The sequence below is a fragment of the Notamacropus eugenii genome, chromosome 6 (genome assembly GCF_028372415.1).
Source record: "Notamacropus eugenii isolate mMacEug1 chromosome 6, mMacEug1.pri_v2, whole genome shotgun sequence".
Lineage (NCBI taxonomy): Eukaryota > Metazoa > Chordata > Mammalia > Diprotodontia > Macropodidae > Notamacropus > Notamacropus eugenii.
The window spans coordinates 300,301,896-300,318,065 of NC_092877.1; positions in this window are offsets into that span (position 1 = coordinate 300,301,896).

Below are 16,170 nucleotides of genomic sequence, written 5' to 3' on the forward strand. Positions count from 1 at the left end.
TATATGGTATTGGACTTGGAATCAGGAAGATGGAAGTTCAAATCTTACCTCAGGTACTAGCTAGTTATATGATCCAGGGTAAACTATATTACTTAAAAAAATAGGATTCCCCCTATGTACCATTTATGCTTGCAGTAGCTTTATTGGTATTCACCTGAATGGCATTTTGATTTATACATAGAGTTTAAACAGAGGTAGGTGGTGGTAAAAATGGAGAGTGAAGTAATACTAGTTGGTAAGGATGCTTTTATATTCTGAAATATATGTTGGTTGGTCAGTTCATTTTTGGCAAGGATTTTAGCTACATTTTCTAACACCTCGTTTGTTTTTTATAAACAGTGCTAAAATGCAAACATTATGACACATTCTGAAAGCTGCTTTTTACAATAAAAGAGGAAAATGTAGAAATCATTGTTAGCTCTTTTATAGTGGAATGGATCTTCAGCAGTCAAGCTTGTGTTACAAAAGCTAGATTTGTGCTTGCTTTTAAAAACAAAGCTGTCCTGCAAATGCCTCCAGGATTGATATTCACTACAACTGAGTTAAGAAGAGTCACCTTGGTATGATTTACCAAGGGTGCTGACCAATTGATTTCTTCCTCATTAGTAGTGACCCAGTAGTATTTTGCTTATGTGAACTCTCTGACTTTCCTACCAATTGTTTTTTAGTTCTTGACAATTACCTCTTTGTGAAAATGATTAAGGCTTCTCATGTGGCTCAGATTTGTCCCCATTTTTAACAAGGGTCTTTTTCTCATTATTATCATCAAACTGGGTTTGGTTCTCACTGGATTGACATAGGGTTAATAATGTGCCATGATGGCAAATATAATGCAGATGGCAAGTATGAAAAGAGAATGAGTGGATACTCCACCACTATTCACTATGTTGATATTTTTCAGCCACAAGAAGAGTAATGATAATCCCCACAGACACTGTGAACAGCCAGTCTGTTTGAAGTATTGATTTTATGTTGGAAAGAATGTGAATATGAGAACTCCAGTTTAATAAAAGAGAAGATGTTGTCACCACAGATCAGAAGAAAATACTATGGAATCAGTAGGACCACATTAAATGGGCGAGTTGGAATATCTATAATATCCAAGCTGCTGGCATCACATTTTTCTTAATCACTTAAATGTGTGCTCTACCTAACATTTCTGAACTTCATTTCCACATTTGTAAAGTAAAGAGATTCTTTGAGCAATAAATCTACGATCCTATGAGATCATAAAGAGCGATGGTTTTAGAGAGATAAAAGATAACACCTTGGGGATGCTCATGACTGTTGCTGCCCATCCTTAGGGTTTCAAAGAGGACCAATGACATCATGGGGTGATGTCTTGACTTGCATGTGAATTGGATTTAAGTGAGGCAGAGTTGCACCGTCCTCAGTCTCATTCTCTCTTCCACAATCATCAAAGTCCATGCAAGACAAAAGTCAAGATGAACAGTGAAGGTCCAGGATACAATGGATGACCTTGTGGTCTTTGATGTCTGACCAAGCCCTACACTTGCCGTACTTCCTACTTCAGCTGCCTTCATGGCTGTTGGAACAAATTATTCTCATTTGCTCATTCTGCCAGGGAAAGTCTTCACTTCCTTGGGGTAGATATCCCAACTTACCAACAGGTTTGAAGCCTGATGTTTATCCTCAACTGGGTTTAGCCTATCTGCCAAGATGGTTTACCAGGGTGTGGCCACTGTGCCTGCTATAGCTTCTGGGAGCCACAGGTGAGAGTTGGGGGACCTGGGTACACCAAACTAAGGATTAGGAGGCGGGAGCAAATGAACCAGAAAAGGCGAATGAGAAGAATCAGAGAGATCTCCAGGAGAAGAATGAGGAGAAAGCAGTGTCATAGAAACTGAGGGAAGAAAGAACATTAAGACAGAGGGAATGTCCCAGTTCTGAAGAAAGGAGGATGGGGAGTGAGAAAAGTCCACTGGATTTGGAAATTAAGGGAGCATTAGTGATCTTGAAGAGAGCAGTTTGAGTAGAGTGGTACATCGGAAACCTGATTGCAGTTGTGAGTGGGTAAAGAGGAAGCAAAGGCTACAAGTGTAAGCCATTTCTTTTAAAAGTTGATATGTACCTGCTAAAACAAATCTAGGAACTATACAAACAAAATTATTAAAAAATCCTTTTATACAAATAAAAAAATATGAAACTTTTAATGCAAATAATATCAAACAAGTTTTCTACCCAAACTCATTTATATATTTAATGCCATCCCAATTAAATTATCAAAATTTATTTTACTGAATTAGAAACAACAATAACAAAATTCATTTGAAAAAACAAAAAGTCAGGAATATCAAATATAAAAAAAAGGTAAATAAAGAAGTTTAGCAGTGCCCTATCTTAAACTACATTATAAGGCAGTAATTTTCAAAACTATCTGGCACTGTCTAAGAAATAGGAAGGTAGATCAACAGAACAGAATAGACAAATACTTTACAGAAGCAAATAAATATAATAACCTTATGTTTGACAAGTATAAGGACTTGAGATTTAAATTCTTAAGGATAAGAATTTATTATTTGGTAAAAATTGTTGGGAACACTGGAAAGCAGTATGCCAGATAGTGTGCTTAATCAATTTCTTACACCATTTACCAAGATAAGTTCTAAATGGAGATATTACCTAGATATAAAGAGGGATTTTACAGGAAGACTAGAACACAGAATATATTACTTATCAGCCTTATGGACAGACAAACAATTTATGAATAAAGAACAGATAAGAGCAAAGTTAGTTGTAAAATGCATAATTTTGATTGCATTAAATTAAAAAGTTTTTGTACAAATAAAACAAATGTAACCAAGATCAGATAGAAAACAGAAAACTGGGGGAAAATTTTGTAGACAGTTTATCAGATAAATGTCTCATATCTAAAATATATAAAGAACTTTGCTAAATCTATAAGAATATGAATCATTCTCCAACTGATAAATGGTCAAAGGATAGGAACAGTTTTCCAATGAATTCAAAACAATTTATAGTCATATGAAAAAGTGCTCTAAATAATTATTGATTAGAGAAATGCAAATTAAAACAACCTTGAGATATCATTTTACACCTACCAGATTGACTAAAATGATAGAAGGGGAATGTGACAAATGTTGGAGAGGATTTAGAAAAATTGGGACACTAATTCATTGTTCATGGAATTGTAAACTGATCTGACCATTTTGGAGTGCAATCTGGAATTGTGCCCAAGGAGTTACTAAACTTCCTATACCCTTCCACCCAACAATACTACTACTTGGTCTATTTCCAAAGATAATTATGGGAAAAGGAAAATAATCTGTATATTCTATAATATTTATAGAAGCTCTCTTTATGGTGACAAAAAACTGAAAATTGCAGTGATGCCTGTCAATTGGGGAATAGCTAAAGTTGTAGTATAAGATAGTGGTGGAATACTACTGTTATAACAAATGATGAGCTCAACGATTTTAGAAAAACATGGAAAGATTTGCATGAAATAATGAAGGGTGAAATGAACTGAACCAAGAACGTTGTATATAGTCACAGCAATATTAAGAACAACTTGGAACAAATAATTTATTTGTTATTATAAATACTGAAATTAACTATAAAGGACATATTAAGAAAGACACAATTTGCATCCAGAGAAAGAACTGATAAATAGAAGTGTGTATAGAATAATTTTACATATATCTATCCATCTATCTATCTACCTATCTATTTATCTATACACACACACACACATACACACACACACACACAGATATACACCTATTTGTGTCTTCTGGCTTCCATGACTTCCTTCAAGTCCCAGCTAAAATCCCACCTTGTACAAAAAGCCTTTCCTTATTCATTTCAAAGCTAGTATTGCCTTTCATCTGTTGACTATTTCCAACTTATCATACATAGATCATTTGTACATGATTAGAGAATGGTTGTTTTCATCTTATCTCCCCCATTAAACTTTGAGATTAAACTTGAGAGATAGACCAAGGACTGAGTTATTTTTCATTGTTCCTTTTTAGCCTTTCCCTGTATCCCCAGTGCTTACTAAATAGCAGATGCTTTCTAAATATTTATCGACTCTATACAAGAAGAATTATCTTATTGGTGGTCCTAGACAAGTCATTTGACCTCTCTTACCCAATTTTCTGACCCGTAAAATAGGTAAAATAATAACATCTGCCTCAGAAGATTGTTGTGAAGATCTAATAAAATAGCATATACACGGTGCTTTGTAAACCTTAAAGTTTTACATAATTGCTAGTTATTATTAGTATCAATAATAATAAAAGCTTCTTGCATAGTGTTTTACATTTACAAATATAACTTGCCAACTGATTTTTATGACAGCCCTGTAAGATAAGTATTGTGGTCCCTATTTGACATTTGAGAAAACTGAGGCTCCCAGCGGCTTGCTCACAAAGCTTGTCAGTGCTGTCACTTACTATTCAGGTCTTCTGACCTGAAGTTAGCTTTCTTTCCATTAAAGCTCATATCTCTGTGTGTGTGCAAGTATTTATGTATCTTTCTAGGAGAAATTCATCATCTGCCAGCTTATTCTCCTGTATTTTTAAGGTTTTAATACAAAGTGAGGTGGCTCGAATTTCTATCCTTTGGATAATTTGGGTGATGGAATATTCCCCTTGGATCTCCCTCCAATGCGGCCCTCTCATGCTTTCTTTCTGCCCTCAGAAAAATGAGACACAGTAGCCAAAAGTCAAATCTAGGTTTGCCCAGAGGAATGGAAAACACTGCTTTTAAACCACTGAAGTTGGTATTGGTTGACAGAGCTGGTTCTGTATTTAATCAAGGGCAGTCAGGTTTCAGAATCAACATGCTATTCATGCTGAGAATTTGCCAACTCATGGAAAAGCAATGACTCAGCTAATTACAGATATGTATAAGCAAACAAGTAAACTCTGTTATTTGCCATGACCAGGTAGCAGGGTGTTCTGCGTAATCAAATACACTGATTATCGGAACATATCACTTCCTACTTCACACTCAGTTCACTAGTTTTCCCAGAAATGCGATGACAGTACTAAAATTTAAATTCATGGGGTCATAGACTTAAAGCCAGTCAGTCCAACCCCTTCATTTTATAGATAAAACACTGAAGCTCAGAGAAGTTAAATGATTAACCAAGAGTCACAAAGGTGGTAGGTAAGTGGGGCTTGAACCCAGGTGCTCTGTAAAATGGGGATGCTCCAAATTCAGGACTCTTTCCTCTGTTTCGTATGGTTTTGTCTACAATGTCTCCATGCAGGGAGACATAGCCTTGCATTTGTATTCTAATCTAGTTGTTTTATCCACAGGAACCTCACACAAGAGTTACTGATGACAGTGGAATCTCTCCCTTATCTGTCTGTCTGTTTATCTATCTATCTATCTATCTATCTATCTATCTATCTATCTATCTATCTATCATCTATCTATCTATCTATCTATCTATCTGTCTGTCTGTCTGTCTGTCTGTCTATCTATCTATCTATCCATCTATCTATCATCTATCTATCTATCTATCTATCTATCTATCTATCTATCTATCTATCTCTCCTGAGAGACTATCAGAGGAGACGGGGAGAGAGACATCCATCCATTCATTCATCCATCTATCTATGTATCATCTCTGTCTATCCATCTGTCTATCTATCTGTCTGTCTATCCTCTATCTATCCATCCATCTATCCATCATCTCCTACCTTCCTTTCCTTTTTCATTTATTTATTTATGTTTGTTTATTTACGCACTCCCTGTCCACTCCTCCTGAAGGCCTTGCCACCAATTTGTTCCTTTTTACAAGGTTTTCATCTGCGGCTTATGAGTAGGTTTCTTTTTTTAAAAAATCTATTTTAAACTTAAGTACAACAACTTAAACATACAATAAGAAAATTAAAATGTATTATAAACTTAAATACAAAAGAATAAAAGGAAAAAACAAAAGCATTGCCATGTACACAGCAAGACTTAAGAGAGGATTCTAAATGCACAGCAATAAATTTCCATTTCAAGAACACTTAGTATATACAAGACCATTTATTATAATAAATATGACTCGTTGTATTCAGAGCTGTCCATCTTTTCCTTTGCTCTCTGTTGTGTACTTCTTACTTTGTTTTTTAGTTCTCCCTTCTTCCCCCACCCTAGAACGTACAATTAAGAGCAGATACACACACATTTATACATATATATATACACATGTATACATATATACGTATACACATACATACACAGATACATCCAAACACATATACACATATACACACAAAGTTATATAAATGCATATACACATACACATACTTAAATTTCTATACTCATATATAGACACATACATTCATATGCATCTAGGCAAGATTATATTATACTTCTTTGTCCTCTGTCTCTCTGAGGTTGGATAATCTCATCCTTTATGACTCTAAGACTTTCCATATTTTTCTAAGTCCACCAACTCATCATTTCTTATGCTATGTTAATATTCCATCCTTATAATTGTTATTTTAAATAGTCTAAAACAGTGTTGATTAATATGGCTGACATAGAATGTGGTTTCCCTATTTTTCTCTTAGAATAAAATCTATTTTAGTTTTAACATTGTCTGAGATCATGATTAATATTCCTATTTTTTCCCCTAATAAATTCTATCCTGAGGTTTATTTTATGTTTGGGTGAGTCTTTTATTCCCTATATGAGTAGGTTTTTTCCTTTGCAGTAGGCACCCTGTGTTGGCAACAAGAGTAGAGCTGTATTTGTTTTTGGAGGAGGTCAACATTATTCAGTCAATACCCGAAGACGAATCCCATTTCTCGTAATCTCTTGGTGTGCCCTTGGGTCAAAGATTAAATTTAAAAATTTGCTATTTTAATGTCTTCATTCAACAAAGACATTTCTGACTTTGTGGGAAGTTGATTTGTTTTCCTCAAACTGTAGCCAGTTTTTAAATCTAAAAATGTTAATACCTTCATAATAATTTTTTAGCTCTCTTCTCATTAGGCATCCATTTCCTTAACTGTAAAAAGAGGTTATTGGACTAAATGATCTTTAACGTTCCTTGCAGCTGTAGCAACCTCTAACTCATATTATAAACAAAACACTCCAGTGATATTGGAATGACGAGAGGGTGGAGTAGAGGCCCACCGTTAATTCTAAAACTTGTATCTATTAATGACAAAAAAATCTATTCATTAAAAAATATGGCTTGGTTTTGGGGTTGGGGGAGGGGAGAAATGGGAAGAAAATTTGGAACCCCAAATTTTGTGAAAATGAAGGTTAAAAGTTAAATAAATTAGTTAAAAAATATTTCAGCATAAAAAAAAATATGGCTTGGATTTTCTTAGGCTAGTAAATTGGCCCCACTTGAGGTATACCAATTAGTAATTATTCTTTGTTTTCTCAGGATTTTTCCTAAAATAGAAAGGGTCCTAGACTAAGAAGTGAGAGGGATGTTCAAGGTCACTTAATCCAACTCCCTCATTTTATAGTTGAGGAAATTCCATCCCAGAGAAATTAAGTGATTTGCCCAAAGTTTAACTAGAACTATGTGGCAAAGTCAGGATCTTAATTCTTGCATTTAGAGGCAAATGACTCCCTGAATGAATGATTCCATAAAAATATATGTCTATGCTAGAAAAGGAAAAGCCTTAACACAAAACTTGCACAAATATTAAGTATCTTAGTAAGTTTAATTGAAGGACTCAGTTTTATTCAATTCAGTTCAATTTTATTGAAGGAAGTTCATGAGACTGCAAATCTCCAGGTCTCCATCTGGTGCTGTGCAAAGGATGGAAGAGGAGACGAGCTATGACAGTTCTTAAGTTCTCTAATTTCCTATTTTCTATAGGAAAAGTCCCATCTTTGACATGTTTTAAGGATGCTCCTCTGCTTACTATGGGCCCCTAGGGCTGTGTTTGGTGGAGAAGCAACGTACTATCTGTCACTTCTATCTCTAGCTCTAACTTTGAAATCTTTGAGCATTTTAATTGTTTGAGGGGGCAAAGGAAGGAGAAGGAGAATGGGAAAAGGGTGTAGAAGAAGAATCTTACTCATATCATGGATGATTTTGGATCAGTTCTTATAGAGAAAGGAGCCTGTTCACATCTGGTTTAGAATCTGAGACTCTCCCCCATTCAGGGATTCATGAATTCACACAAAGAACAAGGTACCAAAGTTTGTTTGTGATCTGAATTTCTGACTTCTCTCTTAACTCTCTTGAGCTGTGCTCCAGACAAGAATGCAAGAGAAATAGAAATGCTAATTATAATTATTAATTTATATTATATAGCTTTTCAAGGTCAGCAAAGTGCTTAACAAATATTATCTCATTTGATCCTTGCCATGAGTTAAGTGCTATCATTATCCTCAATTTATGGATTAGGAAATTGAAGCAGGCGGAGTTGAAGTGATTTGCACAGGGTTGCACAGCTAGTTCATGTCTGAGGCTTGATTTGAATTTGGGTCTTAGCAGTCACTCAAAGATTTTTATTTAATAGTTCATATTTTGGGGTATCTCGTATATGAGGGATAGGTCAGCAGACAATTACCATGGAGTAAAGGGCAAAATAGGTCCTAATACAGTTGCGTAAATAAGTCTATAGAATATATCTGGCATATTTTGGCATGTATCAAAACATATACACACACATACATATACATAGTGCATGTGAGTGTATGTGTATGTCTGTATATACAGATATCTCTATCTATCTTTCTATCTATACAGAGAGAGGAGGAGGAGGGGAGAGAGAGAGAGAGAAATAATAATTGGTCCCCACATGGTCATGTAAAATATGGTCCAGGGGTTGCTTGTGACGGGTCAGTTTTGTTGGGTTTTCTCTTTACCATTTTTTCATTTCCCCTATAAGAATTGCTTTAAATAGACATAACTGATCCCTCTCCCTAACTCTCCTTAGTACATAAAAAACAATTTAAAAAGCGGTAGCTTGACATAATGAATGAAGAGTTAGTCTTAATCAAAAAGTCATAAATTCAGATCCTACTCCTGACCAACTGGGTTTATAATCCTGTGTAAGTCATTTACCTATCAATGCCTACAAATAACTCTTGAATTAGAAGTTGCAGTATAATTAATCATCTGTGGTGGAGAGATTTTCCTCTGAGAGTTCCCTGTGCTAATAAAATCGGAGGTCCAGATCTGCACCCCCTTAAAAAAAGATAAAATAAATGATCCACCTACTTTTTTCTCTTCCTTTAACCCAGATAAAAGCTCTCTCAAACACGGTTCAGAGTAGTCCTCTAACTTTTGTCTTTCAAACATTAAGCTTGTCTTTGACTTTTGCGGGCTCAGTTCTCCCCAATTTCCCATTGGAATACGTGAGTTTATTCTGGTTCCATTGTTTCTAAAGTCCTCTGCTGCCTAGTCCTTAGGTAGACCAACTTTCACCTTCCTATGATTCTCATGGTCATGTCTATTATATTTGTAGAGCTGCTTCAATTCTGCTTTAAGTCACTCCAAAGAAATATGTGATGCACCAGTTTAGGGAATCCATCCCAAATGTTCACATGGCCTATTCGTATCCATCCTGTGGTAGAGCATTCCAAGCTCATATTGGTCTGATCAGCCACCATCAGAGACACTCTAACTTAATCCCAACATAGTGATGTCATTTTGGTCCTTTTCAAGAACAATGGACACCAACCAGCCAATCTGCAGAATCTCACCCAAAGTCTACATATAGAACTTCAGGCTTTTGATTGCTGGATTTGGAGTCAGAAAAACTGGATTTAAATCCTTTTAGCTAGTATTGCCAATGATTGCATTATCAATCTAATATTGAGAAGTATGAATGAAATGAATGGAAATTGGAGAGCCTGGGGACAATTTTTTCCCCAGGACTATTGTTGGAACTTCTTGAGACTAGAATAATCATTCTTAGGTTCTTTATCTGGGGAACTAGAGAAACTATAGGCACGGCATGTTATATATGCTATCATAATTGGATTGAGATGTTGTATGATATTTATGAATTTTTAAAAAAAATCTTCATTACCAGAGAATGTTCATGAAGTATATGAGGGGATGAGGAAGGACATTTTGGAAATAATGCAATGTAAAAGTATCAGATTTAAAAAGATGAGGTTAGTGATCACAGGCCCTTTCAAGTTTCATATTTTATTCAATTTAAAGATTTACGGTGGTGTGATCTAGTAAATAGCCTCGATACCAAGAAAACATGGATTTCCCTGTGATTTAACAAAATAAAACTTCACGAACCCAGTCCTGAACATCACTTCAGACACCATGCTTAGCTTATTTTTCCTAACTTCTCCTAACCCATGCTTAATATTTTTATTCTTTAACTATGTTTAATGTTTTTAAAGGACCTGATAATAAGTTTTGCTGGCTATTGCAGACTATACTTTGAGGTGTGAAAAGCAGTGTTACTAGTTCACCTTTAGATCATTGAAGAAAACCTCAGCAAGCTAACTGACATCACAGATCTAACCACTGTGTAAACCCAGTCTCTGACCTTCTGCAGGAAAGGTAGAAGGTGACCAGCTAACCACAGAAAGAGAACCCCACCAAGGTAACTCACATCACAGTGCTAACCACTACATAAGCCCAGTCTCTGACTTCCTGCAGAAAAGGCAGAAGCTGACCAAGTAACCACAGAGAGAAGGGAACTTCATCAAGATAACTCACATCACAGCGCTAACCATTACATAAGCCTAGTCTTTGACCAACTGACCAACTTGCTAGAAACTGACCAACTAACCACAGAAAGGATATTTTGACTCATTGAACCCCAATATAGGTTGATTTATTTACTGTTCCCTTTCAAAAAGCCCTAATTGCAGAGCTCAATTTAGATACAGTCTTTAGTATCACTGGTTTAATCCCCCCACCCTCCCAGAGTGCGCAGGGCAAGTGTGACTGAGAATTTCATCTTTAATTGGTAAGCGGACAATAGGATCAGGTATCATATTTCTTCCCTGCAAAGGTAAACTTCCGTTTATACCTTGTGAAATTCCATGTGTACATATCTTTGCCTCTATTTCCGTCTCTGTCTCTCCCACTAAATAGATCTCATTGTGTGTTTTCTTTTCTTTATAGGCACACTCCACCTAATGGAAAATGAATGTTTCATTCTCTGTTAAATTAATGTTATAAGCCCATTTATTCAAGTGAAGAAAAACTGAGATTTTCATTCGTCAAAATATAGAACCAAACCAAAGTTAAGGTTTTGCTAATGATACAGATAATTCATAATAAAGACAGAAATAGGGGGTAGATAGATGGACAAAAATGACTTTTCTCCTTTAGATTCCTTTTTTTTTACCTGCTTCAAATTCATTTACATGTTAAGCTGTAGAGAATCTTGAAAATGTCAAATACTGAATGAGATAATAGTTCAGAAAATAACTGAATAACCACTAGTCTAGTATGCTGTAGGAGGGAGTGCTTTTCATTTATGAGGCGGACTAGATGGAAATTAGGGGTCCTTCCTAAGTCCAAAATTTTGTGATTCTGTGGAACCCAATCCCTCTTTTACATTTGCTCTTGTTCAGTCATTTCAGTTGAGTCTGACTATCACCTATTTTGGGGTGGGGGGGGAGTTCTTGGCAAAGATACTAGAGTAGTTTGCCATTTTCTTCTCTATCTCATTTTACAGATGAGACATTGATGCAATTGATGCAAACAGAGTTAAGTGACTTGCCTAGGGTCACATAACTAGTAAGTGTCTGAAGCTGGATTTGAACTTAGGAAGACGAGTCTTCCTGACTCCAAGGCCACTGTTTTATGCACCATGGAGCCATCTAGCTGCTTCCTTTTTACATGACAGCCTTGCTAGCTGTGTATTCTCTAATCAGGTATTCTCTAATACTTCTTTTCTCCAGGTAAACACATCCAGTCCAGTTCTTTCAATTGAGTCTCACTTGACATGGTCTCAAAGTATTGAACACCCTTCAGCTTTCCTAAAACTGAACACAATACTACATATGTGACAACAAGGACAGAGTAGAGTAGTGCTCTCTCCTTCCCCATCCCCCTAGTTCTGGATACTATTCCTTTCTTAATACAGCCTAAAGATGTATCATATTGTTGACTCATTTTAAGGTTGCATTCTACTACTACCTCCTAGGTCTTTATCAGATGAACTGCTGTCTAGCCATACATCCTCCATCTTGTACTTGTACAGATGATTTTTTGGACCCAAATAAAAGATTGCATTTATTACTATTATATTTCTTCCCTCTGGATCTATCCCAAATGTTCTAGCTCAAGGATTGGCAAATGATATCCAATACAAGCAGAAGCTTGTTTGTGTATGGCCCTAGGGCTAAGAATGGTTTTTACATTTGGATTTAAACTATGTCTTATAGTCTACCAACTTCAATTAGCTTATCAAAATGATGAGAACATAGATTTAAAGCTGGAAGAGACCTTAGAGATCATCTAGTCTAATAATCTCATTTTACAGACAAAGAAACTGAGACCCAAGAGAGGTTACTTGAAGAAATCTGTTTCCTCAACTCTTTATTGTTGTTCCATTGTTTTTAACTCTTTGTGAGGGGTAGCGAGGTGATGCAGTAGATAGAGCACCAGTGCAGGAGCCAGGAGGACCTGAATTCAAATCTCACCTCAGACACTTGATGCTCACTACCTGTACGACCTTGGGCAAGTCACTTAACACCAACTGCCTCATCTTGGGTCATTTCCATTCATCCTGATGAATATCTGGTCACTGGATTTGAATGGCTCTGGAAGAGAAGTGAGGCTGGTGACCTGTACAGCCCTCCCTCCCTCAAAACAAAGTCAAGTGCAAGTCATGTCATCATTTCTCTGATGGCATGGTCTTCTTCGGCAATGAAGGACAAACACACATGCAACTCTTTGTGACCCCATTTGAGGTTTTCTTGGCAACGGTATTGGAGTGGTTTGCCATTTCCTTCTCTAGCTCATTTTACAGAGGAGGAAACTGAGGCAAAAAGGATGAAGCGACTTGCCTTCAGTCACACAGATAGTGAGTGTCTGATGGTAGATTTGAGCTTAGATCTTCATAACTCCAGGCCTGGCACTATATCCAACGAGCCACCTAGCTGCTGATTCCTCAACTATAAAATAGAAATAATAACTGCACATTTCCAAAGGGTTGTTATAAGGATCAAATGAGATATTTGTAAAGCACCTAACACTGTCACTGGCACATAGTGTTAGGTAAATAACTGTTTCTTCCTTTTCCTTCCCTTTCTCTTCATTCAAAGAAGACTGAATATGCATGCAAATGAGGACTTCTAGACCATGGAAAAGAGAAAGAGCCTGAATTGCATCAGGCCTGGAGAAAGACCTAGGCATTCCTAAGTCCTCCACTAAGAGTCATATACACTGAGGAACTGACACCACACAGAGGCACTAGGATGGCATCAGAGATACAAGAGAGAAGGGCAAATTCATTGACCTTACCTCGCTTGAAGTAGAACTCTTCACAGTGGTGAATTGACCACACCAAGGAGCAAGCAACCTGTACCATGAGCCATATGGACTGTGGTGGCGCCAGCCAGAGGGGAGGATGACTTAATGAACTCAGGAAAATGAAGAGAAGTGAGCCTGAGGGTTGAAGGGCTCATGTACGAGCTGTTTTTGTGTTGTCCTGAAGTTTTTAGTGGGTTTAAATAAAACATCCTATAGTTGCTATTTTGTAGCCTGAGTTCTTACAGGGGAACTCATGACTCTTTCAGAAAAGGCTAAATAAGCCAGAAACTGATTTTTCCTGGAATTTCTCTGAGTGGGGTCATGAAGCAGGTATTCATTATGTTTTTTCTATTTGAGGGCACACAGCAGGAAGATGTTGTAAGAAATCCCTGCCCTACTCCCTCAATTGTATCTAAGACCCTAAGGATACATTAATTACCACCTGAAAATTTACCATACAGACAGTCCCTTGTTCTGTAAATTTGTAAGTTCTGGTGCGGACACAGCATCCCAATTAAATTGCCAAAAAAATTTTTACTGAATAAGAAAAAATAACAAAATTCATTTGAAAGAACAGACAGTCAAGATTATCAAGGGAACTAATAAAAAATATAAAAGGAAGTTTAGCAGTACCAGATCATAAAGAATATTATAAGGCAACAATTATCAAAAATATCTGGTATTGGCTAAGAAATAGAAAGGTAACTCAATGGAACAGAATAGTCATATAATCTACAGGAGGAAATAAATATAATAACCTTGTATTTGACAAGTGTAAATACTTAAGATTTTGGTATAAGAATAATTATTTGATAAACATTATTGGGAAAACTGGAAAGAAACTGGGCACAGACCAATATCTTGGACCATTTACCCTCTAATAGTTTTTAACAATTTGTTATTTCATCAATATGGGTATTTCTTCTAAAGGAGCAACCTCTGCATGCTTTAGTAGTTGGCTCATTCAGTGACTATGGATGAGTCCTATTAATTTTGTCTTGTTTTCATATATCATATATATAATACATCAGTAGGCACATCCTTGATGTTCATTCAGTTTGATAAGGTCTGTAGAAAGTTACATTCTACTGGCAAAATTTCAAGGATCCAGGGTTCCCTCCAGTCCACAGAGGGACATCATGCTAATGGAAGCATTTGAAAATCATTCAATAATCTCACATCTAGGCACAAGTAGTAAAATATTTTGTATTTAATAATCTTTCCCTGTCTTTAAAGATCAAAGGTGGAATGTTCACTTGTTTTTAAGCCTTTACCTACTGTACATCCTCAGCTGGTTGATCATTTGTGGTTTGCTTTGTTGTATTTTCTAAATGAAATATTCCAGTAAAGTCACTACAGAGCATAATCAAACCTGGGGTAGCAAAATCCATTCATAATAAGTTCTTCTGTTGGTTTCGAATATTTCATTACAGTAACTATTTCCTTTACATTTTTTTCTCTATAGTTTATAGTATAAGAAGGAAAATTTAGCTTAGGACCAAGAGGAAGAATATGAAAAAGAGGAGTGATACTGGAAGCTGCTACTTGGGAAATCATAAACTTTTTGTTCCTGATGATTTGTTCTTTTTGCTTTTGCTTTTTGGAGAGGAAGGCAAGGCAATTGGGTTAAGCAACTTGCCCAAAGTCACACTGCTGTTGAAACTCAGATTTGAATTCAGGTCCTCCTGACTCCAGGGCCAGTGGAGCCTGCACCACCTAGCAGCCCCACCTGATAATTTTTAAGGAAGAATCTGTCTTGTGTAGTTTGATTGTAGTCTAAGCTTAGTTGGATGAGCTCAAGATGCTTATTCTGCTGTCTTACTTTTCTCAAAATCAACATTTGATTTATTTATCATTCACTTTATCATCAATTTGTCAATCGTTTATCATATCATTTATCAATTGCTTGATCAGTCACTGTGCTAGGTGTGGGGTATACAAATGCATAAAATAGTCTCTGCCCTCAAGGACCTTACATTTTCCTGGTACTTATATTATACACGTAGAAAAAAACAAGATAATTTTGAGGAAGGAGAGAGAGGAACAGTAATGGGAACAGGGATAGGGATGAAGACAGGCTAGCCTTGGAGGTGGCACATGAGCTGAACCTACAGGGAAGATACAGGTTTAAGAGGCAGCGGTGAGGAGGGGGCCCATTCCAGGCATGGCTCAGGTATGAAAAGCAGCTTGTAACAAGGCATAGAGATGGGAGAAAAAAATTCTCAAGGGTCAAGATTTAAAATGAATTGTGTGTGACCATTCTGTGACTCATTGCTCAGAGGTATTAATTGCAGAATGCTCTTATTGCAAACAAGTTTTCTTCTGTAGTGTTGCTGAAAGGATATCTATGTGTAGGAGGTGGGGTTGTTGTTCAGTTATTTCAGTTGTGTCTGACTTCTCACAGACCCCTTTGGGGTTTTCTTGGCAAAGATACTGGAGTGGTTTGCCATTTCCTCCTTTAGCTCCTTTTATAGATGAAAAGCTGAGGCAAACAGGGTTAAGTGACTTGCCTAGGGTTGCCCAGATACTAAGTGTCAGGTCATATTTGGACTCAGGAAGATCAGTTTTCCTGATTGTGGATCCAACATTCTACCCACTGACCCATCTAGCTGACCCTAGGGAGTGGAAGGAGAATTTCTGTTTTCTCATCTATAAATCAAAGGTCCCTTAGTATGGGGTCCAGGACATCCATTTACGTTTGGAGGGTCTGAGCTCACTTTAAGATTGGAGTATTGAAAAGATGGACA